Source organism: Rhodamnia argentea, chromosome 11 (genome assembly GCF_020921035.1).
Source record: "Rhodamnia argentea isolate NSW1041297 chromosome 11, ASM2092103v1, whole genome shotgun sequence".
Lineage (NCBI taxonomy): Eukaryota > Viridiplantae > Streptophyta > Magnoliopsida > Myrtales > Myrtaceae > Rhodamnia > Rhodamnia argentea.
The window spans coordinates 7,331,519-7,357,737 of record NC_063160.1 but is presented as its reverse complement, the minus strand read 5'-3'; the positions used below and the strand labels follow the sequence as shown (position 1 = coordinate 7,357,737).

Genomic DNA, 26,219 nt, shown 5'->3' with positions numbered 1-26,219 from the left:
CTAGAATACCTCGCGAGGTAACGGTTCGGGACTTCTACGGCATGGTCCGGTCTTCCTCTACTATCCTTGACAACATGTTACAGTGGTTAGGGGCCTCTCCTACCTTTATACGGGAAAAGGAAGACAGAGTCTCCCGGACGCCGCATTCTTCAGGGGAATTCACGGCCTCTTCAGCGTGGGATTTCCTAAGAATCCATGGACAACATGCCCATTGGCACTCCTTTGTATGGGACAAAGCATTTGCTCCTCGACACGCTTTTCTTATGTGGCTTGCCTCCCATAATCGACTACCTACTCGGGTACTATTGATCCAATATCGTAGGATTGATGTTGGTGTTTGTGCATTCTGTCGCCGCAGACCGGACTCGGTAAACCATCCGTACTTTACATGCCATATTACTCACGGCTTAGCAGCGGTTTGGGCAGCCAAATGCAACTTGAACTGGTGCAACCGGGCATGGATTGATCACATTCGGTGGGCTAAGCACCACTTAGGTAGCCCATCCTTTTGCCACCGCATTGCTAGATTTGCCTTTGGAGCCTTATGCCATATCATCCGGACGGAGAGGAACAACATTATATTCAGAAACAAACACCTTTTCACACCGGCTATCTTAGAGCATCTCACCAAAATGGTTAGAGACAAAGCCGTTTCCCTAGCGCCCATTCGAGACCACCCGCATAATAGAAGCATTCGGGCAAATTGGGGACTATCCACCACCATTTTTGAAGACCGCCGTGATGCTCAGTAGATCACCCATGGCCCTTTTCTGTTCATTCCAGTGCACAAATGGTGTCTTGGGCTGCTATCACTTCTTGATTGCCCGCCCTCATGCCGTGCTTCTCCTCAACTTATCCTTCCGGCATTGCTGTTATGTGCTGTCCATCCAAGCTGATGGTGTTGTTCTTCTTGCAACTCCGGTCTGCACCTCTACCGGATCGACGCTCAGAATTTTTTTTGCTCGGATCCCTTTGTTCTTACGGCATTTTATGCTTTCTCTTAAGCTTCTGTTTTTGTCCGTCTCTTTGGGCTTTGTATCGGCCGTTTCCCTTCCCCGTTGGTTGGTTTCGGCTTGTTTTTTATGTGCTTGCTAAGTTTCCATGTATTTTGCAACCGACTCACCGCTGACCCCTCTACGGCACTATAGGTGCCATTTATGGTTCAGGGTTTTTGTGCTCGGTTTTTCTACTTGTACCTAGTCTTTTTGAAAAGTTCAATATACTCTTACCTTACCAAAAAAAAAAAGGATTTTTCAAATAATTCTGATTTTTTTGAAAATAAAAAAATATTCTGTGATTGCATGGCCCAAGTTTTGCCACATGCCACCATTTCGATCGTTAGATCATGTTTTTTAAAAAAAAAAAATCAAATAACCGTTATGGATTAGCCATATCGTTTGATCCCGATTGTAGATATGATCTTTAGATCGGAGGGTCATGGATTTGCCATGTGGCTCTCCTAAGCCGTAGGTCTTATTGTCTCATCGGAGTGCCCATAGATTGCCATGTGACATGATCTAAGGCGCCGTTTTTTTTTTTGGGCAGGAAATTAGAAAAAATTGAATAAAAAAAATAAATTCAAAATATTCAAAATTTGGCCGAAGTGACATGGTTTTTGTTGAGGTTGATCCGGGCCCACGTGGACTAGGCTGGCCGTCTAAGGGTTGTGGGCCGGTTCACTAGACCCGGCTCGGCCCGGATAATTTCTTTTTGAATAAAAAAAATCAGAAAATAGCTTTAAAAATCCCAAAAAAAAAGGAAAATTTTGTAAAAAAATTCCTAGAAAATTTCAGAAATTCTAAAAAATTGAGGAATTGCCATAGTCATCTAGCCAATCCTATTTTTGAGATTTCTCCTTCTAATATTCCCGAAATGACGTTCCTACCCTTTAGGAGTAAATCATTCTTGAAAAATTCCTAAGGTCTGCGAAAATGCCAAAATTAGGGTTTTGGTCAAGTTATGTGACTAATCCTTCTGTTTGGATTTTCCAATCTCATTCTTTTTCCGAAAGGACCATTTTACCCCTCAAAGGGTAAATCACCTTTGAATTTCTCGCGAATTGTGAAAATTGCCGGTATTAGGAGATGGGTCGATTAGGTGGCTAATCCTTATGTTTGGGATTTTCATATCTCGTTCTCTTTCTAAAAATGATGATTTTATTCCTTTAGGGTAAATTGTTTCCAAAAATTCGGGAAAATTCAGAAAAATATCGAAAAACAGAAAATGACCACAATCAACTGGACAATTCTATTTTCGACGCTTTGGGCTCTTGATTCTTTCAAAAATGATAATTTTTCCCTTTTCGATAAATTGTCCCTCGATTTCTCTCAAAATTACGATTTTGCCCCTCATGGACGAATCGTGTCCAAATCACTCTTGTACTCTTCCTATGCTTTGAATATTCATTTTCTAAGCCAATAGGACTTTACTAGGAATGCCATGTTGATTTGATATGATTTATCCCCATGTTCTATTTCCTTGATTTGCGCATTTATTTCATTGATTGTGTTTGCTAGGGTAGTTACTCCTATCTGCATGAATTCTTAGATTTAGGATTCGTACCCCAACTCATTTGCGTGGAATCCCGAGATTAGAAAATTCAGTCAACTTAGGTACCGAAATGACGTCAATTAAGACAATTGGCGTAACTAAGTTCCCGAACCCTCTTCTTTGGTTCTCGCAGAATCGAATAGAAGGTCCCAACTATTCGATAGGGTGTTCCAATCATACCATTTAAGAAATGATTGGTGGTGACTCTGAGGAATATACACGTATTCATATGTCACTAGACCACACCGAAAGGTCATGTGCATGCCCTCTCTAGCATATTTGTGAGCAGAAAGTCCGCATTTTTCTAGTTTGATGCAACTAGTCAAGATTGAGTTTGATTTGGTCGAGGAGAGAAATTTCTCTTGGAGATTGAAGATAAAAGCGTGCGAGTGGTTGAGGCACATGATGAGCAAACGACACAAAAAGGAAAACAAAAAAGAGAGAAATTCAGAAAATTATGCCAAATGATATCATTTTGATTCAATTAGTCCACATCACATTGTCGGTCATGCCACACAGGACGGTCGGGCTGATTGAACCACCATGTTAGCAATTTCCGTCCAAAATTGGTTGTAAAGATTACATTAGTAAATCGTCTAATGTTTATGACTAAATTGACATAATTGAAAGGTTTAAGATTAAATTGGTACAAATGTAATATGCTCATGACTTTTTGGAGAATTTTCTTAACATACTTTAGTCAAAATAATTTTCACTTGATTTATTCTTATTATCATAGTATGTGTCACACCTCGATCCGCGAGAACGCAACAACCATACCAAACACCTCATGTCATTAAAGGACAACATCTCGGGGACGTCATCGACCCATTTTTTTTATCCTTTTATTAAGCGCATGCGGAATGTGCTACTTCCCCAGGCCATACTATAAATAGTAGGAATAGAAAAGTAAGCTACAACAACAACAATCAACACCAACAAAAGATCATTTTTATTTATATAACTTTGTTAATCCTAGGAAGTGAAAACATCTACAAGCCCGCTCTTGAGAGCTGCTTCCTATGACCACAAAAAAGATACCGTGTCGGGGTAGGGTTAACTCTACATCTATGATCTCCAAAAGAAGGGCAACATCACCCTCCACTTCCACAAAACGTCTTCTTGACCATGTCCACTCAAAAATGGTAGCCAGGCAAGGTCTCGGGGTTGTCTTCCTCCCGGTCGGGCTCCCGGTCGTCCACTTCCCCGTCCGAGGTATCGATGTCCATAGAATTCCAAGTTTGGATCTTACGGAATGTGAACGGTGGCCCTTTGAAGTTGGGTATCGGCCTGAAGAGTTTGTCCCCGTGACATACAAACTAGGCCTTAAAGCGAAGAGGCAGAAAGCACCCTATCCCCTCTTGGACCCGGAGGGTCGTCACGTGGTGTTCCCGGACCCGATTCGAACTTGGAATCGGATGGTACATAACATCAAAAGACTGGTCGAGTGGGACCCCGAACCGTACCGGGCGAACCTCCATGGTTACGATCCCGAAAACATCCAACAACAACGAGTGAGATATAAAATTTCCGTAAGTTAACCCCTAAGTTCGAGCAAGACACTAATTCACTTAGGGTGGCCTAGACAAGCAGGTCAATATCCATAACGGATCAATAGTGTGCGGCTCTCCAACGCTCTAGCTACCACATAATCATGCATCACCCAACAATCAACCATCAACCATATGCAAGCTTACCTCGCCTTGATCCATATATTAACGGTATGTATTGTGACAATCAATAGCACATAGACCAAGGCACACAACTAGAACACTCATCACAACTTTCATGCACAATGCATCACATGTATTTTGGTTATTAACGGCCACTCGACCCCAGCACACTAAACAATTGGTGCTCTTTCGGTATATTCGAGCTTCGACCCATTTCTTCGACCACGATGACTGATAAGTCATGTAATTCCAAGCACTCTCGGTATGGACTAATAATTAGTCATTCCTATAGGGAGCGTGGGGCCACAACTTGCCGCGAACGGCATTTGATAAGCCGTGTGGTCCCAAGTACCCTCGGGTGACGTGAACCGTCATGTAACCACACTAGCACGCCAACCAATCAAACCAGTTTATATCTTTGCATTTAATCCAATGCACATACGGTCGTGCTCAAAACTTTGTTGGAGGCTATTTTCATGCTAAAAAATACAATGGAATATTTACACAAGGTCACATGAATATACATTATTCATTAGACTTTGCATTTCAATGAGGATGATTAATCGTCTTAACCAAATATATGCACATAAAATCAAACTATATAGCAATCACCAAACAATCACCAAATAATAATGAATTAATAATGAATTAATTATTCTCACCAAAGTTAGTTAGCATAACCGTAATTAATTAATCCAATTATAATTAATTAAGTCCTCTTAATTAATTAACCCGACTTTAATTAATCAACCCACTTAATTAATTAGCCCGACTGTAATTAGTTAGATTCACCTCGATTAACTGGCCCCACAATAATTAACTAATTTGATCTCGCTTAATTATTCCGATTACCAAAGTAAAGTAACCCAGGTTAATTACAATAACCATAGTAAATCATAAAGTAATTACATTTAAATTTTAACTAACCAGAGTTAACTAAACTAACCGCGATTAACTAACCTAACCATAGTGACAAAACTAACCCGATCATGATTAACTAACTAATCTATGATTAACTCTAATTAATATATTCTCTAAATGAAATTAACATCATAATCAGAGATTAGGGGTTAACCCATGACTAACAATGGTCGACGGCGGCTCGCTAATACGGGCAACGGACGGTATTGGCTCGCGGGTCTCTCGAGCTATACGAATTCGACGGGGTGGCCCAATGGTTGGCAAGTGGTTTATGGGTCCATGGGTGGGCGGCGGCCGGGAGAACTCAATGGACGGCTAGCGGCTAGGGTGGTCCGCGGGTCTCGGGGGTAAGGGCCGTGGTTTTGAGAGTCGCGGGTGGTGGTGGGGTAGACGGCAGCCCATGATGACATGCGGAGGGCGACGCGACCGCGAGCGGGGCTGATGGCTAGTAGGTGCTCGTTAGAGCTATGAAGCGACGAGAGTGCTCGAGGTCGAGAAGGTAGAGGTTGTGGGTCGCAAAGGCCCTCGGTTGCATAGGCGCCGGAGTTCGGACGACGACCGGCAATGGGTGAGGGCGTGGTGGCGCACCGCAGAGCAACGGCGGAGGATAGTAGCTTGGCGCGGCAACAAAGGCGAACGGAGGAGGTGGTGGCCGAAGCAAATAAGAGGGGGGGGAAGTGGGTGTCGCCGATTTTTGGGGGGTAAAGTGAAGAGAGAGAGAGTGTGATGTGAGTGAGGTGACAAGGGGGCCCACTTGATGTCAAGTCAACTATTAACTATTTCGTCATATATGAATAATATCTAGGGGCGTTACGGTAATTTGGGCCACGGGGGTAAATTAGTCTACCGATGCTAAAAACCAAGGGCTTTTTAGTATTTTCACACTTAGGATCGGTTAGGGCTAGGCTCAGACACAAATGGTTTCGGTACTACGACACGACAGCTCAACAACTCGAGATTGACTTTTCTCTAACCGACGTATCGGGATAATTCAATTATAGTCCCGTTTTTTTTTTTGGTGACCCGGGGAACCCCCGCACGGCCGGCAGCCGGGGTTAAACCCCGGGGGGCAACACGTGCTAGCCACCACACACATGCCACCGGTTAAGTCACCCCGCAACACCCCTGGGATTCGAACACTCAACCTTTTGCGAGAGGAAGAGTGCGCGAACTAGCGACGCCACCCGTGTGGGTGGTATTCAATTATAGTCCCTTGGTCCTCAGAAAAATCAATATTATTTACCAGGCTGTAATTCGTGGTTAAAACCTATCGAATCTAGTTATCTTACATATATCGAAATTTCGGGACCTCATAACTCTTCCCTCATTAAGGGAATTTTGTTCTCGAAATTACACTACTACAACTCCTAAAAAAAAAGGGTACCGGCTCTTCATAACTTATTCGCTTTCCCATGTTACTCTCTCTGTTCCATGGTATTACCAAATAACTTTAACTAAGGGGGTCGTCTTATTCCAAAGCACTTGCTCTTTCCTGTCCATAATCTTCGCCGGACGTTCCACGTATGATAATCGTTTGTCCATTTTAATCTCCTCGAAACTCAACACATGAGCTGGGTCAAGCTCATACTTCCTTAACATCGACACATGGAAAACTTCATGCACTTGAGCAAGTCTTGGTGGCAATGCACTTTAGCAAGTCTTGCTGACCACACCCAAAATAAGCTCCTCCTCCGAAAGGGCACGGGGCTGTTCCAAGCCTCCGACGACAAAATCAACATTCTCTATCAAGGTTGAGCGCTAGTTTCCCCATAGCATTCCTTCGATTGGGAGAAATAGGGTGCTTCCCTCCCGTCATCGGTCTCTTCCCAAACCGATAATCGTTCCTACCAAATGGCACAAATCACAATCCAAAGTGGTGGCCAAAGCAATGAAAGGGGAGAGGAAGTGGGTGGTGGGTGAAGGCGCGGTAGCGTGCGGTTGAACAACAGTGGAGGAAGGCAACTCGGCGCAAGAATGAAAGCAGACGGAGGAGATGGTGGCCAAAGCAAATAAGAGGGGAGAGAAAGTGGGTGTCGCCGTTTTTTGGGAGGTGAGAGAGAGAGAGAGAGAGAGAGAGAGAGAGAGAGAGAGAGAGAGAGAGATGTGAGTGAGGTGACAAGGGGGGCCCACTTGAGGTCAAGTCAACTATTAACTATTTCATCTTATATGCATAACATCTAGGTGCATTATGGTAATTTGGGTCATGGAGGTAAATTAGTCTACCGGTACTAAAAACTGAAGGCTTTTTGGTATTTTCACACTTAGGGTTAGATCACGGCTAGGCTCGGGTGCGAAGGGTTTCAATACTACGACATGTCGGTTCAACTACTCGGGCTTGACTTTTCTCTAACCGACATCTTAGGATAATCAAATTATTGTCCATTAATCCTCAGAAAATCCAATATTATTTACCAGGTTGGAATTCGTGGTCAAAATCCATCGAATCCAGTTATCTTCGGACATCGAAATTTTAGGACATCACAGTATATGATGTACTTTTTAGTAAGAAACTTATTCAACACTCCCCTAGCATACAAAGAATTGTACATGAGCTGATTTCATGGATCGACAGTGCAGCAAAGCTGGAACCATCCGCAAAATTGTACTATAGAAAATAAATTAGGCGAGCAAAATCTATTATTGAGTTATTCTTTCATGGAAACTCAATGCATGATCTTACGGAGCCAATTGACACTAGGGTCTATTGGTTTCATAACAAATGAATGATTTGGAAAATGTTTTTCTAAAAAGAATCACTTGTATCGATGGAAATGATTAGTCAATGAAAATTATTTGCATTACCGGCAACAACTTATGTCTAAATATTTTTTATAGGAATGATCATTTTAAAGAAAAAATATTTATTAAATTATTCATTTTTCGTAAAATAAATACACATTTATATTAAGTTATGTTTCTAAACGACTTAAACAATATGTTAGGCTCAAAATCTCGATCAAGTTTGAATCATGTTTATGGCTTAGGTTGATTTGACGTTGCATCATTTTTTAACTTTCTATAACCATTTACCAGTAGTACGTTTCACCGTTAATAGTAATATGATTATTTCTTTTCTCCTGAGTCCATTGGTTAAGGTAATATTGAATTAAAGTATAAAATTTAGCCCGCTTCTTTCTATTTGTAAAGTGAAGCGCTAGAACCATAATAACCATTGCTTTTTAATTTTTGTTGTTTATTATTTGTCGTCAAGACCTATAATATCTTTTGCTCATATAATTTGTCAATCGTCCATTAGTGTCACGTATTGTCGGACATCCATGCTATAGATTTCTTAATTGTTTTGAAATTTGATAAAATCAGAACGTGTCAATATCCCTATCAATTTATAACTTTTCAAAAAAGGAGGAATAAGTGTATTGAAAGTTTTAAAACTTGTCAAGAAAAATACAATTAAGTCCTAAAAATTACAAAAGAAACAATCAAGCCCTAAAACTTATCAAATTGGTGCAACAAAGTGTTGATTAAGTAGCTAACACAAGAGAACAGAAGCAAGATTTTGCATTCTTTCCGTTAACCCTTACATTTGTGCTTTAATACTTTTTTCCTCAGTAGCCTCTATTCCCTAAATCGTCGATTAGGTCATATGAAATTGACACTGATAATTCATTTCTCACCTTCAATTTCAAACTTTGAAAAGATAGCGGGACATAGTTTTGACATCAAACCAAACTAAATGTTAAAACAAAATTGATGATGACATTGTAAGAGGAAGTGTTGAAATACTTCACATTGCTTGACAATGATTTTATTCCATATTTTGAGCTGTAAATGTGGTTTATATGCTCGCTATATTCATGAAGTCTTCCTCTACTTACAAATTTAAATTTTTGGTTTGGACTCTCTAATTTGGTATTATAATTTTTTGTTAATTTTTATTAGCTGTTACATATAACATCAGGACCATAGGAAGAACACGAAACATTTCGGCACTTTCTTTTTAGTTGGAAGCCGTGGCTTCATAACCACATAAAACTGTTATCATCAACTGACATAATTTCTACCACATGCTCACTCTTAATTAACTTCTCTTTAACCCCGTTAAGGGGAAAAAAAAAATGCAAAACAGCTCTCTTTGACCCACTCAATTTCACTTATCTGTAGAGTATCCTCAACATGGGTTGATCTTTTCTATTACCTAAAGTTTAGACCCCTAATCCTGTATTTAGGTACTTGATTAACGTTGGATTGTCTGAGACTAACACGAGCTTTATTAATTTGAAGTTCATCAGGTTCATGGCGCAACTGGTCATTGTAGGAGTACTTTAGTCCTCACGTCATGTGTCTAACTCATTACTTTAGCATATTGGGAAAAAGCATTAAACTCTTCTAATGGGTAAAAATTGAGGCAATTTGCCCCTCATATAATGGGAAAGTCGTATCCTATTTTTCGCTGCACTGCATATGAGACAACAATGTTTGACTCCAATTTTACAGTCTTTTTAAAACATTAATCCACATTCCCCATGACAATAAATCTAGAGAATTGTGTTCACGCATGGTTAAAATCACATACGATTTGTCGTGATAAATTCGGCGACTGAAAATAAAATGTTCATTAAAATCACTTGGTGATACTAATCCGAGGAGGACGATATGTCAGAAGTTATTACTTAACCATCAATAACGGTCAAATATTGCCGGTTGCCCTAATATTGCAGAATTTCGAACTCTCTTATCTCAATGATAATGCGAAGGCAGATGCACTGAGAATTCTCATGTTCTTCAAATATTAGCCCGTTGCAATCTCTCTCTCTCTCTCTCTTCTCTCTCACAAACGTAGAAATTGAATGTCCTACGCAGCTTTGTTCTGTGGCGCCCGCGCGCTCTGTCGCTCTCTCTCAAAACCTACCATCATCATCTCTTCGTCTCTTGGCCAGTCGGGGAATCAAAGCATTGCAGTGGCGATGGTCTGTTTTCAGTTCACAGATCATCTTTCGAAGTGGGAGAGAGAGATGGAACTCGATCTCTCGTCTCTCTATGTGGCTTCGTTGGTCTCTGAGGGAAAGCTCAGTCTTGATTCTTCCATCTTTGATCTTGATGATGAGAAGAAGGCCACTGGAGTGACCCCAACTTTTGGGCCATTCGGTGTTAGATGGATCGTTGTAAAGAAGAGATCTCTACGTGTGCGGGGGCTGACAGTGCACGCCCAGAAGTGGAGCTTTGGTGCAGTTAACGTTGTTGGCCCAAAGAACAATCAGGAGCCTTGGAGAGGTGTTGCGAGAATCGTAAGAAGCGGACGCGAGCATTCGATCCCACCAAAACCCTAGAAATGGGTAGGGTTTCCAAGAAAGCTAAGAAGACGGGTCTTGCACCTCTAGTCGGACCAAGCGAATTGCCGATACAGTACATTGAAAAAATAAGGGAGATACGTGATCGGAATGTGGCGCTCGTGATGGAGAAGACACTTATACCACTGACATGAGGCAGAGCCAAAGGAGGCTCTATATACCCAAGTCGCACATAAGGGAACATTCTTGAGCGAAGAAGAGATCTGAATCCTAGACGGGAAAGAGGGCATTAAGTTTCCCTCGTCCAGCCGTGTCTCGAAGCATCTCTCAGATTGCAACTGAAGAAGTGGAATTACGTGAGCAAAAAAATTTTATGTATTGACAGAGAGGTGGAATGGGGTTGCGCATCCATACCAACGAAACGAACTCATAAAGGATGTCGTCATCCAGCTTCGGTCCTTTAGAGTGGATGGCAACCGATGGTTGTGCCTCACAAAATTCGAAAAAGCCCCAATTGGAGCCAATTGAAGAAATTCATGAAATTTCACTGAGTTAAGTAATTTTGCCAGTGCATATCTTGTTAAATTCATATTCCTCGTACAATCCTTTAGCTTTGGTGTCTAGGTAATTTCGTGTTTTCCCGTTATTTAGGGAAGTTAGGGGAGTCTCGATGAAGTTAGGCACTTATTGGAGCTGTGATATTCAATTTCATGGATCAACTATGGCTGTCCTTGACCTTTTTTGATGGTGGATTTTGTTGTTTTTGAGTTTTTTTTCCTTTTTGGTTGAAATCTGCATTTCATATGTTCAAATGCAAGTGTATACAATGCAGTGGGTTTGATGATCATTGCAACACATGTAGACGTTCATAATGAAATTCTGGTCAGTTGAGTTTTAAGTGTTCTTTTGAAACTTACTGCACCCAATGTAATCAGTCAATTTCTACATTTGTCACTTTCCCAAAGCGACAGTGGCTCAAAACATACCAAAAGGATAATGGATTACAATTTTTTGATTGATTTTCTTCGGTGAAGAGCTCGTAAAGATGCACCAGCCCGAACAGACGATACATTATCACATAGTCTTGAAATACAAAATGTATTACCTCGTCACAAACCAAAGCACGCAAACAATATGCATGGAACATGGCATTGACGTGGCAGTCTTTCCAGTGAAACATGTCCAAAAATGCCACTGTCAATGTGGTACTACATACCCCAAACTGTCAAGGATGTAAAGCCATTGTAGATATCTCTAAGTACTTTATGAGGCAAACTGGATATCAAAGGAGTAAAAAAACACTTGACTGTATATAGGTTATGAAATGCAATGTCAACTATCATTGGAACCCTTAAGAACTACCCAGGCTTTTGCGCAGGTAAGAGTTGTCTGAATATCTATCTATGGAAAGTACAAGAGAAGTAGTTTTCCAGCTTACGGAACAAGGAATGCATCCCAAAGAGGGGGAAAACTGTAAGTCATGACAGATTACCCGCTAAGACTCACATCGGACCAGTCCAAAATCCTTTGCCTCGGAGAGGACAAAGTACTAGCAGTAGCATCAATTTCCGGGGTGTATGATGCTTTTTCTTTTTTAAGTATCCGAGCTTGTTCTTTCTTCGCAAACCTAGGCAATGAGACTCAGTAATTCTGCTTCTTCCTGGTGTAGCGACACCATGGCTTGAGCTTCTGCTACAACCGATGCATCACCATCTGCTGCATAAAGTATCTTCTTTAGTGCTCCCACAATCTGCCAAAGTAAGAAGCAAACAAATAATCAGCATTTCGACAGCAATGGAGATGAACAAATAGGTCAACCACATTTAAGTCGGATTGATCTTATCTTTCATTACAAAAACTTATAATTTACGTGAATCACATCGGAAAATCCTGCTGATGCAATGTCAGCTGGAGAGCGATTCTGTGAAGAAATACCGCTTTCTTAATCTGCTGATAAAATGCTGAAGTTAACTAGGCACCAGCAAACTGGACATAAGATTAGAAGTAGAGGAAAAAAAACAATACATCAGGTCATATCCAATTTGCGGCACAAACACAATGGAATGGAAAAGTCCATTACTCTTGATTATGTGGCAATCAAGGTTAACCGCATTTTCAGCGAAACCAAAAGAGTGTTTGCTAAAAGGGCAAAATTTGCAGACAAACCATGATCTATTCATGGCAATAAAATTGCTTGGCATTATTTTAGGTCCACTGCGTTTTTTCGGTAGCAAAAATACAGGTGAGCCTTGTATTTCAGGATACTAGTACAAGGTCTCAATATCTCAGAGATTTTCAAAGTAGAAATCTCTCTCCTTCTCAAGATTATATGCTTCAACTCTGTTATCAGCATAAGTTATTGTTATGTTTGCCAGAAATTACCCAACTTGCTCCACTACTTCCAACCTAAAGTACCTTCTCATCACATGCCGAAACTGCGCTAGGAACTGCTCCGGAGGTCTCGGCTGACTGATTAGCCAAGCTTGCAAAAGGAATGACATGGCGTGGAGCCTCCAACATCCAAAGATATGCATCTAACAAGAGGAACCAATAAGCATCGAGGAAGACGCACTTCTCTCACTGCTAGGGAAGACCTGCCTCTATTTATCCTTGATCATGGAATAAATCTAGCAACCCAGTATTCACTGTTATGATACTACAGAGTTGTGAAAAACCGGAAATCTCCGTGATTGTGGCACCAGATCAAACAGTTCGGCTGCAGGCCCTTGGTTAAGGCATTGTTCCAGACCCATCAACTTTTTAACTCTTCCCTTTTCTTTTCCAACCAACTCCGCCAAATGACGTGAGCGGAGCACAAGAAACTCCAGAGGACCGAACAATTTCTGCAACATAAGGGCAAAAGCTTCCCTCACGAAGATGCTCAAAAAGAAAAACCATCAAAGGAAAGAAGCCCGAGAGCAGTGGCAGTGCCATAAAAATGACAAAGCTGTGTTACACGGACACGGGGACACGACATGACACGACACTATACGCCGACACGTGAATTCTCAAAAAATAGAGAATTCCGACATGCCGGGACACGTTGTATATTAAACAATTATTTTTATATATACATGTTAAATTCTCAATTTTTTGAAGTCACAATGACACCCATAAAGAGGGAACTCAAGTTTCGTGTCTCACATCGGCCAAAAAACAAAGAAAGTAATGGAAAGCTCTAATAAAAAGGAGGCGCAATGTAGCGGGCTCCCATGAGTTGGCTGTCAAATGTCCCACATGGGCTGAAAAATAATGAAAGTAATGGAAAGCTTCTAATAAAAAGGAGGTACAAAGCAGCAAGTTGAGTGGGTAGCAGTGAAGTGGCTGCCTATTGGGCCTTTTGACTATTTTAAGTGTAAAAAAATTGGGCCTTTTAACTATTTTAAGAGTGGCCGTGTCCAGCCGTGTCCGACACGTGGCCATGTCCGTGTAACGTAGTGAAGAAGAAACCACAGAGAAACGATTGTTGCGCATCTCTCTGTCTTTCTCTATCTCTCTATGAGATTAATCTGTGTGTATTGTTAGGGTGTAGTGAGGTGAAAGAGGAGAGAAATTTCACGCGAAGAGGGAAAGCGGGATGTGGAGCGGGAGCAAGACTGTCGTCAGTGTCTGGAAGAGTAGTTTTGGAGGTGGCGAAGGACATAACATTCTCTCTGTTGTCCGGGGTGAAACGTGAAATTACACTGTTGACCTTTCGGGTTGAATCTCGTAAATTGGGAGCGTTCTCCCAAAATTTCATGCTTAATGAGTCATTTAATATAAGAATTTGTTTTTATAATTCTGAAATGGGACAAGGACAATACAGTAATTTCGGGTCGTCATTGTGCCCAATCTTTACCTTTTCTTGTTTTTTTTGGTCGAAGTCTTTACCTTTTCTTCACGGAACCAGATGCACTGACATTGAAAGTTAATGTTAGTGGTAACATAAAGTTAAATCCCACCGTCCATTCTCATCCAACGCTCAAGAATCTATCACGTCATTTGAAGGGGAAGGCAAAAAATGGGCAGCACATTTTGAAACCTGGATTCTCTCTCTCCTCATATCCGTGTTTCCTCTATCCTTGATTCCTCTCCGAAATTCTTGATGCTCTCACCTTCACGCTCCGGGGTCGCCTAAAATCGAGACCATCGACCTCTCTCTCCTCGATTCTTCCCCGGGGTTGCGACGGTGTCCTTCATCGGCCTCCTCATATCCGTCTCCTCCTGTGCTCGGATTTCCTTTGGGCTCTCCTCAATTCCTCTCTGACTCCTCGATTCCTCTCTTAAATTCTCTCTCCTCTCACCTTCGCGCTCTAGGTCGTCTCATCGCAACCGTCGGCCTCTCTCTCCTCGATTCTTCGTCGGAGCTGCGAGGGTGTCCTTCATAGGCCTTTATGTTCTTCACAACGACTACAAAGGTTGCTCAAGAAGGTCTCCCGTCAAGTAACCGTTCGTTGTCCCTAATTCTCTCCCCGCCTTTTCTAGGGTCTGTCCATATTCTCTGCCTTATGATTGATTGCGGTCTACGATGTTGCATACTGTTGTGAGAATTCCATTTTGTCGATCCCTTCGGTTGGATGTATCACATTATTAGGTTGCCTAATGGTGGGAACAGGACCGATTCGAGAGCTTTTAGAATTAGAGTGGAATTCGAAATCTTGTAATAGAACCCATTGCCGCGTTGCCTCGCATTTAACTTGATAAATGCAATGGTTTGATAGAGAGTATGTACACCAGAAATTGAGAAGAGATGGGAATGATCTTTGTTAATTTGTCCCAATTCTCATGAGCTGAGGATCCGTGGGTAGTTACCCGCTATTCTTGGGATGCTTTGGAATCTGGTTTTGTCTTTTGAGTATGAATAGTGATGGTGACTAGAAGGAATAATGAGTATTTGAGTATTGTCTAAAGCTTTTTGGTGAATGTTTGGGGATTTCGACTGAAATGCTGAGGAAGTTGTAGTGGTCTGAGCTCAACTTATTTTGATGGCATAAGGATTGCACCGGCATCCGCTTTATTAAGTTTTAAGTGGCTTGGAACCCTAGATAAGGGAAGTAATATGTACAAGTTGGCCTCTGCTGTGGCTTTGTGGATGATTGGATGATAGCAATGATTTCATGTATGTCTAGCGGGGCTTTTGGATGATGTCAATTGGGCTTTCGGTTGCCGGAAAATGTCGAGTGGTCAAGGAGCATAATTCGGGTCGATTTAGTGTAGAAAACTGTAAGTGTTGACAGCTGAATTTGTAGATTGAATGAGGCAACTTAGATGCATGGTTATTTCGGAGGTAGATTGAATGCGGCAACTTTCTAGTGTATATTCCTCTGTTTGCTTAATCCCTTTAAAGGCAAAAAAGAAGTATAGAAGTAGTTGTAATAAGTATGTCGCATTAGTATTTCTGGTGCATAACGTGGTAAAGTGAATGTTTTGTAAATTGAATGCTAATGGCCCTTGGTGTTGTATGTCTCTTATCTATGCTATTTTAGGTTTATTGAAATGCCGAAGGAATACTATGTTGTTTTCCATGGCCATAATATCAGCATATACGATAGTTGGCCTGAAATTGAAGTTGAAGTAAGTGGTTTTAGTAATGCTAATTATAAAGGATATAACAATTGGGAAGTCGCAAAACAAGCGTACTTGAAATATTTTAATATGAAGTAGTTGCCAACGACAATTCATTTGCCATCACGATTTTGTCCCAATAATGAACATGTGAAGCAGGTATGTTAGTTGCTTACTCTTGTAACAAGACACTTTAATTTTTCAATGGTTTAGGGATGTAAAAATTATATGGTTTCTTGTTATGTCTAATCAGGATGATGCATGTCCCAAAGGATGTAGCCGTATAATTAAAGATTTGGAAATAGAGTTCGAACTAACTCGAAGGAAGTTGGAACATAGCCAATGTTCGCATCAATTGACTATATAAGAATTGGAACACACCCAAGGTTCACTTCGATTGACTATATAGGAGCTACAGAATGCAACGCAGGTGAATGACAACTTTCGAGATATGATTAGTAAGGAATGTTCCAGTTTCACCAAACTAGGCTTCAATTGATATCTCGCAACCTTCATGCACTCAAGAATCTGGATGTGGTGGATTGTGAAGTTCTAAGGAGAACAGCAACAAAAGAAAAAAAAAAGAGAGAGAATGAGGGAGACTTGAATATAACAGAAGACAAGGAAGGTCCCTATAGTTCTCGACGTCGAGTTCGCCATCGTTTGTAGTTGTTCCAGTTTTCAATAGGGAGTATACTTGCTGTTGGGTCTTTTTTTTTTTTTTATTACTTAGTTTTGCTGGGCCGAGACCCTTGTTTTCCTTGGTCCAGCGAACTCTTACTCAAGCTGATACCATAGTTCTTGTAAGGTGGAATTTGTTCATGTTGTGATGTGACTGTGTATTGCTTCATTTTCTCTTGGTAATGTTCTGTTTTTGGTTGTTGCGTGTGGTTTTTGCTGCTGCAAATATGCATATCAGTAGTTATATGGCCCGATGTAGAGGCCTCTCGCATAGTCGGCTTCACAATGCTTTTTCTATGTATCTGTCCAATCCTTTCCCAAACCGATGCATGCGTTGGAAACTACAGGTTACCTAGTTTCATTCGAACCAAACGTTCTATTTTTTGTGATGCACATATGAAAGACTTTTAACTTGAATCAAGCCTTTTAAACCTGTTCATTTGTCCAGTTTTGAACCCAGCATTATTAAAACCCGTTGAACTCACAGCATGAAGATGACTTTTTGTTCCGACTTAGTTCGATATAATTGTAGTTACTTAGCCCGGACTATTCTGTGTACATACTAATTTGCTTCCATACTCGAACTTACTATAGTTGGTCCTTGAGGTTCAAAGTACATAGCCATGAAAAACATCCTGCAAACCATTTTTAAGCAATTGATGATTAACAAGAGTTGAGCAAATGTCCAAAAAAGGGAGAGACGGAACCTTTTCTTTTTTGTGCAATCTCGCATTTTCATTTTTATTTTCGTACCGGACTTACGTTTTACATCCCTTTTCACACTTTTCTAATATGAAGCCTTTTTTAACTAGAATCGGAAACTTTTTTTCATAAAAGAAAAGTATAATTTTTTTTGAAAGGGGACATGAAAAAGAAATAAAAAGAAACGGTAATCCGCTTTGTGCAAACTCACGTCGTTTTTATAATTCATACCTGTCCTTGGTTTTACATTCTTGTTTCACACTTTTGTAATGCGAAGCCCTTTTTTAGTGTAGAATCGGAAACTTTTTTTTTTATATAAAAGAAAAGTAAAAAAAAAATTCAGAAAGGGACAAAAAAAAATCGGATGAACCAAACAATCTTTACTTTTGCGTTTCCGCCGAATTAGTTTCTTTTGTTGTTATTTTACAATGACGTTGACCGATGTCCATTCCAGTCTAGTTCGCTATATACCAGACCATGTTGCGTGTTCGATTATTCGAATTTGCATTTCATTTAGATTGATCTGCGTGTTTACTTTTTCATTAATGAAGAGTCTTTTTTTTTTTCTTTCTTTTAGTTAACATTCGGCATCTCGCTAAAATTGTATTGAGGTTTCCTTTCTGTCAAAGCTCCTTCTTATGAATGTTAGCTTGGGAACTAAATAGATAATTACATGAAAAAAAAGAGGTCGTTATTAACTAAAGAGGTAGTTATTACACAAACCAATAAGGAAATGCATCAACCCTTGTTCTTCATGATGCACCTTCATATTTCACTTTGTAACAAAAAAAAAAGGAAAAAAAAAAGTTCTGGTCCCCAATTTAGCATCTAATTGAATGTGGATTACATCTAAGAGAACACAGATTGTGAATTCTAACATCTACTTGCTAATTCATAGTTCAAACAAAGAAAAAAATACATACAGAAGTAATGAGATGCAAGAACCATAATAAAACACAACATCTATCATTTCCATGCAATACTTTCATTGGTGGTGATTGAACTTTAGTAGATGTTACATTGACGTCACTACTGGTTACACTAACTTTGAATCCGTGCAATCTCAAGTCTTGCAAAAATGAAAGGGTCACTGCAAGTCTTGAATCCATGCAATCGCAAGCTATAATGTAGCAAGAAAGAAGAAAGCTAGTAGCTCAAAGCAATAATAGCTGGAAAGAAAAAACCACTAAACTAATGCCAGAAGAAATAACTAATTTCACTTCTAGTAGGAAATAAGAAAATAGAACACTCACAGAGAAAAATGCAGATGCATCATCTTCTTCGTCACCATTGGTGACGTATAGGGCATGCCTTAAGAGTAAAAGAACCATCACCTGCCATCAAACATGAAACAGAAGCCATCAATATGATCAAATCTGACCTGGAACAACCAAGCTTCTTCACAAACTTCATGATAAAATATCACTAGACGGATACATACACAATGCATGAAGGCGTTACCAGCCGTTTCTCGTTCTCCATAAATCATCACAACAAGCTAAAATGAAGCTAACTAGCTAATTGTGCAAGCGTATTAAAGTAAACTCTTGCCTTATGTTAATTGTAGCATCTTCTAAGTTTGGGGGAGCTGGTGGGGCTGTATAGGCAGGCTCATAAAGCCTAAACATCCACAATGAAATGTCCCGAGTATCAATAAATATGAAAAACTTTGCCCCTCGGAAAGTGAAAACCATTAATCCGGACAACGGTAACATCAAATAAGCCTCTACTCACTAAGTGGAATAGAAAAACAATAAGCACTAAACAAATCCACAACTTCATACTTGCCGCTTCTCATTGCCATCCTGGAATTGAAAAAAAGAAATTCCAAAAGAAGCACTAGACTGAATAGTGTTAGAACGACCGATCATTGACATTGCTAGGTAAGATCTCTACAAGAGAACTTAGGCATTTCAAGAGCACGATAAAATTATAGTTACACAACAGATACCTAGCTAATAATGAGACTCAAGTGGACTCCAACCGATGAAGAAAATCTTTTCCAATTCACATAAGTGTATCGGAATATCTTTTACAATATCCTGACTGTCAAATAGAAGAAATAGAAAGAGTTAATTTATTCAGAAATTAGCATGCATGATAAAATGTACATAATAAAATGAACATAACTTAGTGCAAATAGAATAGTGCATTACCCGTCACCAAGCGGTGCTATCATGGAAGGCATATTCAAGTCTTGTGATGCCTTAAACCTACCGAGTAGACTACTGTAAAAACCCGGAGGCTTATTGTAACTTCCAAGAACTTGAGGTGCAAAAGAAGCTTGAGGTGCGTCTCCTTGCTTCTTTCTTTTTGTTTTATTCTTCTCTAGATAGCTCTTATATCGCTTTCTTCCTTTGCGTCCATCTTTCTTCTTGAGGCTCGTACATTTTGCAAGGAGACTCATATCTTTACTTAAGACCGTCAAATTTCCCCGAGACTCACTTCCAAGTGGCATTTGATCGAGAGATTTGTTTATGGTCAAGATCATCTTCTTGATAAATTCGTATCTCTGAATAATTTGTGAGCCCTTGACTGCTATCTTAACAAAGTCGAGACACATCTCTCTCTATATCTATCGGTTGCATCCATCTCACCATTCCCTTAAACGAATATATAGAATTTATTAGAAGTTACCAATAAATTAGAATACTAAATTGAGTAAAAAAGAGTATAATGGCAATTTATACCTGAGTATCTAAACCATGTTTATCCGGTATTCCATCTCTTGCTTCACGTGTCCATCTCTTCAAAATATAAGCACTAGAAATTAACTTTATGTCCAAGTTATCAAGCACCTTCAACGCATGGTAACATAAAATCCCAACGGTCTCAAAATGATTACAAGCAAAATTCACCACTTCATTGCTTGGGCCACCAGTAACCTTGTACTCTAGTTCATTTGCACCAAATGAACCAACAATATATCTACACAAGAGACCCATCTCATTACGTTCCTTGATAACCAGGGATAAAGTTTTCATCCATTTTGCCTGAAAATTTTCAAACATTGAAGGTGTATAGACCTTACCTTCACGCTGCAACATAGGTGATGTCCGACACAAAATCATAAGCAATTTCTCTCTAGCATTAAACTCAGCCTGTAACTCTTTGTACCGCTTATCATTCACCACCTTATCAAATCTCTTGAAAAATCCATTTAGATTTATATTACATGTAAGATAATCCTTCAATTCTCCATTCAAACTTTCACTCAACTGTGTACTACGTATCCCCAAGGTCACTGTAGATTTCATATAACATTTGACTCACTTTTCTTTCAACTTATATAGATTTTGGAGCCAAGAATTGTCACTAGCTTCATATATTGAAAGTAATGAGTCCTAAGCCTCTTCAAATTTTCTCACTTATAGATATTCGCACACACGCTTCTTCAAATAAGTCAAAAAATTAGATCCACCCTTCATTAAATGACCAGCATTTTTTATGGCATTTTGCATTAGGTGCCATGTACACAATCCATGTCTTGTCTCGGGAATCACGTCTTATAATGCCTTCGACATTGTTGTATCTTGATCATTAAAAATTGTTGCAGGCCTCCTATATTTGTGTGCCCCCAAGAATGTTTCAAAAAGCCATCCGAAGGAATCTGTGGTTTCATCATATAAAAGTGCAGTCCCAAAAATCACTAGCTCTCTATGGTAATTGAATCTAATAAATACACCGAGTGGCACGTATTCTTTGTTGGTGGAAATTATGGTGTCAAAGGTCACAACATCACCGAAAAGGGCATAATCAATAACCATCCTAGAATCTGTCTAAACTATGTTTGTTATTTGCTCATTACTATCAAGTTAAACAGCATAGAAGAAAGATGTGTCTAAGATATGTCGTTTCTCGAAGTACCTCAATAAACATCTTGCATCTCCAAACTCCATGTCTCTCCCTTGTTTATTGCGAAGATAGTTTTTTAGATCAACCCTCGTATAACCAACATTTTCTCTTCCCCCAACCTGTACACTAGACAAGTCATGTTGCTGTCTCTGCGTGAGGCATGCATAATCAGCGAACACAATTTGCTGAGCTTGGACATCGCTTATTTGTCTATGTGACCGTATCAAGTGAGTACACTCTGCAAAGTGGAGAGGATGAGAATGCTTTGGCTCAAAATCATACATATAATATTTACCGCTCCCTCAAACTAATTTGATTCCCATTCGGGCATGGCAATCCATCCTCGTTTCAGGCCTAGGCTTTTTTACTAATTCTAGCCGTTTATCTTTTCGTCGATGTCCCTCTTTGGCACAACAAAAGCATGTAAAAATTACAAAAACATCCTTACTTTTGTTAGTAACTCTCCTACATACACCAAACCAATTTTCAATGCATACATCTTCCAAAACTTCCGTGCCTCATCTACATCATTAAATTCCATGCCCACTTGTAGAGTCCAATCATTACTACTGATAAAACCATACAAAAAATAGTGGACAAAATGACATCATTACAAGATAAACTTGAACAACAAACAATAAAACAGAAAAAAACTAACGTACTTTCATGAAGACATTGATTACCTTGTGCCATCATCATCCATTTGAGATGGAGTCTCCATTTGAGGGATAATTTGATTGCTAGTGCTAAGCATGGCAGTTGAGAGGCAAAGTTCTCGCCTAACTCTCCAAATATTTCTGAAAGTGTGCAGCTGCTGCCAGCTAACACTTTTCTGAATTTGATAAAGGCATATCTGTGAGTGTCAAGGATTATCGATAGGAAACAATTGCTAATGAAGCAATTGCTTGACAGGATTGAAAATAATATGCAATATCGCTGTCCACGTTTGTAGCTGATCTAAGTTAGAATCTCAAAGTTTATAATTGCATGCTCAATAGATAAATTGAAGGAAATTGACTGACAAAGAGTTCAAACTTGGTCAGTTTCTTTCTTGTTTATCAAATCATCCACGAGTACACATTACAAAGAAGCCATAAGTCTAAAGATTGAAAGTCATAGAACTTTTATGGAACTTTTTAAAGGAAAGAAAGGGGAAAACATAGTCACCTGAAAGAAAGGATGCTGCAATGCTTCAGCTGCTGTCGGCCTCTTGCTTGCTGGGATCCCATCAACAAAGTGTCTACGCCATCAGCCTCTAGCTTCTAATATTCCTCTGCCTTGAGTGTCATCAGTTGCCTAATTAAAGAGAACATCCATATTGTAAAAAACCAACATGTTTGTTATATAAATCCAACTTCCATAGAAGCCAAAAGATGGGGTTACTAAGAAAAGTCAAAAACCAGCAAAAAGAAACACCGTAACTTTGAAAAAATCCTTGGCTCTTAAACCCAAACAAGCAGCACAAGTCAAAGCATTTCCCTCATTTCCACCTCCTCGAACTTGGAAGACCGACAAACCGGATCACAACATCAATACCAATATCTTTGAGAGTGGTACACATAAAACGCTCCGCATCAGTATGTCATGCCATTAATGAGACCACTCATTCATTATAAAAATGACGTGAGTTTGCACAAAGCGAATTACCCTTTTTTTTACTTTTCCTTTGTGAAAAACAGTTTCCGATTCTAGCGAAAAAAGGCTTCGTATTAGAAAAGTGTGAAAAGGGATTTAAAACCTAAGTCAGGTATGAAAATAAAAATAAAAAACGCGAGATTGCACAAAAAAGAAAAGGTTCCGTCTCTCCCTTTTTTGGACATTTGCTCAACACTTGTTAATCACCAATTGCTTAAAAATGGTCTGCAAGATGTTTTTCATGGCCAAATACTTTGAACCTCGAGGACCAAATACAGTAAGTTTGAGTATGGAAGCAAATTAGTATGTACACAAAATAGTCCGGGCTAAGTAACTACAATTATATCGAACAAAGTCGGAACAAAAAGTCATCTTCATGCGGTGAGTTCAACGGGTTTTAATAATGCTGGGTTCGAAACTGGACAAATGAACAGGTTTAAAAGGCTTGATTCAAGTTAAAAATCTTTCATATGTGCATCACAAAAAAATATCATGTTTGGTCCGAATGAAACTAGGTAACCCGTAGTTTCCAACGCATCCATTGATTTTGGAAAGGATTGGATAGACGCATAGAAAAAGCATTGTGAAGCCGACTATGCGAAAGACCTCTACATCGGGCCATAAAACTATTGATCTGCATATTTGCTGCAGAAAAAACCATATGCAAGAACTATGGTATCAGCTTGAGTATGAGTTCATTGGACTGAGGAAAACAAGGGTCTCGGCCCGGCGAAACTATGTAATAAAAAAACAAAAAAGGACCCAACAACAAGTATACTCCCCGTTGAAAACTGGAACAACCGCAAACGATGGCGAACTCGACGTCGGGAACTATAGGGACCTTCCTTGTCTTCTGTTATATTCAGGTCTCCCTCATTCTCTCTCTCTCTCTTTTTTTTTTTTCCTTTTTTGTTGTTCTCTTTAGAACTTCACAGTCCACCACATCCAAATTCTTGAGTGCATGAAGGTTGCGAGATATCAATTGAAGCCTGGTTTGGTGAAACTGGAGCATTCTTTACTAATCATATCTCTAAAGTTGTCATTTACCTCCCTTGCATTTTGTAGCTCCTGTACAGTTAATCGAAGCGAACTTTGGGTGTGTTCCAATTCTTGTATAGTCAATCGATGCGAACATTGGCTATGTTCCAACTCCCTTCGGGTTTTTTCAACTCAAATTGGGTTTGTTCCAACTCTATTTCCAGATCTCTAATTATACGGCTACATCCACTGGGACAAGCATCATTCCGATTAGACATAGCAAGAAACCATATATTTTTACATCCCTAAACCATTGAAAAATTAAAGTGTCTTATTATAAGAGTAAGTAGCTAACATACCTACTTCACATGTTCATTATTGGGACGAAATCATGACGGCAAATGAATTGTCGTTGGCAACTACTTCATATTGAAAAATTTCAAGTACGCCTATTTTGCGGCTTCCCAATTGTTATATCTTTTGTAATTAGCATTACTAAAACCACTTACTTGGACTTTAGTTTCATGCCAACTATCGTATATGCCAATATTACGGCCATTGAAAACAACATAGTATTCCTTCGGTATTTCAACAAACCTAAAATAGCATAGATAAGAGACATACAACACCAAGGGGCATTAGCATTCAATTTACAAAGCATTCACTTTACCATGTTATACACCAGAAATACTAATGCGACATACTTATTACAACCACTTCTATACTTCTTTTTTGCCTTTAAAGGGATTAAGCAAACAGGGGAATATACACTAGAAAGTTGCCGCATTCAATCTACCTCTCAAATAACCATGCATCTAAGTTGCCGCATTCAATCTACAAATTTAGTTGTCAACACTTACAGTTTTCTACACTAAATTGACCCGAATTATGCTCCTCGATCACTTAAAACTCAATAAAGAGGATGCCGGTGCAGTCCTTGTGCCATCAAAATAAGTTGAGCTCAGACCCCCACTAACTTCCTCAGCATTTCAGTCTAAGTCTCCAAACATTCACCAAAAAAATTTAGACAATACTCAAATACTCATTATTCCTTCTAGTCACCATCACTATTCACACTCAAAAGGCAAAACCAGATTCCAAAGCAGCCTAAGAATAGCGGGCAACTACTCACGGATCCTCGGCTCATGAGAATTGGGACAATTAACAAAGATCATTCCCATCTCTTCTCAATTTCAGGTGTACATACTCTGTATCAAATCATTGCATTTCTCAAGTCAAATACGAGGCAACACGGTAATGGGTTCTATTACAAGATTTCGAATTCCACTCTAATTCTAAAAGCTCTCGGAATCGGTCTTTTCCAACCATCGGGCAACCTACGAACGTGATACGTCCAACCGAAGGGATCGACGGAATGGAATTCTCACAACAGTATTGTCGCGACCTAAAAATAAATTAAGAATTTCCAAGCTAATAAATTATCAGGTTAATTATTTAACTAACCTAACTCGGACTCTCTCAAGTCCATACCAAATCGCAACTTAAGGTTCAATTGATTAACATGCAATGTATTTTAATTTTGGAGCCGCCACTAATCATTTATGGTAGGTCGATTAAAATTTTAAATAAAATAGCGCGAGAACTATTTTATTCCTACAAACTAGACATTAAGAGTTCGGGGACTTGATTACGCTAGATTACTCTAACGCCCTTTCGGTACCATTTTATTTCATGAAAAATCATTTGAGAAGGCAACATTAATTGATTTTAACCTAAGTCACTAACAAAGGTTATTATGCGGGTGCACAATCAATTAATGAACATCCAAAAGTCAATATAATCAAGGGAGCATGCGCCACACAAGATAGTTCTTTTATTTTCGATTTTTTTTATGAATGCATGAAAAATTATACTATATGCAATGCAATGTTATGAATTAAATGCAAGACTAAACAAGATGACATACAAATTAAATTAATAGACAAGTGAGACCATTGTTTAATTAAATTAACTATGTGACATGTAAATTAATTAAAACCTAGACATGCAATTCTAATACGCAATATAAGCTAAAATGCAACCTAATATGACATGGCAAAGATGACGTGGCATGGATGACATGGCGTAAATGACGTGGCATGGATGACGTGGCAAGGATGAATGATTTTTTTTCATATTTTCGGATGAATTAATTTCCTAAAATAGAACCATGCCAAAACAATATTTATCTTGCATATTTTAGAGTTTAAATTAACCTAAACCCTAATATATTAAGATAGATTATTTTAGGCATAAAATTCTATTTAAACATGCAATTTCTATCCTAAAATGCAATCTAATCTAATTATTTACGAAAAATATTAGATATGCAATTATCAACATGATGCTATTGTTAAAAGATATGCAATTTTTAAATATGGAAAATGGATGAATGCAAATTTTTTAGAATTTTCGAGATTACTTCACGTGA

The 26,219-nt window shown here is 39.3% G+C and overlaps 2 long non-coding RNA genes across 2 annotated transcripts; one reads left to right on the top strand and one right to left on the bottom strand.

The window, feature by feature from the left end:
* Positions 1–2,121: 2,121 nt before the first annotated feature.
* On the top strand, positions 2,122–19,844 carry LOC125312810. Its single transcript, XR_007196881.1, has 3 exons — positions 2,122–2,132; positions 5,081–5,084; positions 19,760–19,844. It is a non-coding gene; the product is annotated as an uncharacterized LOC125312810 (long non-coding RNA).
* Positions 19,845–21,180: 1,336 nt separating this feature from the next.
* Positions 21,181–22,493, bottom strand: LOC115742162. Its single transcript, XR_004015530.2, has 4 exons — positions 22,409–22,493; positions 22,335–22,342; positions 21,859–22,002; positions 21,181–21,413 (listed from the first exon to the last, which is right to left on the bottom strand). It is a non-coding gene; the product is annotated as an uncharacterized LOC115742162 (long non-coding RNA).
* Positions 22,494–26,219: the final 3,726 nt, after the last annotated feature.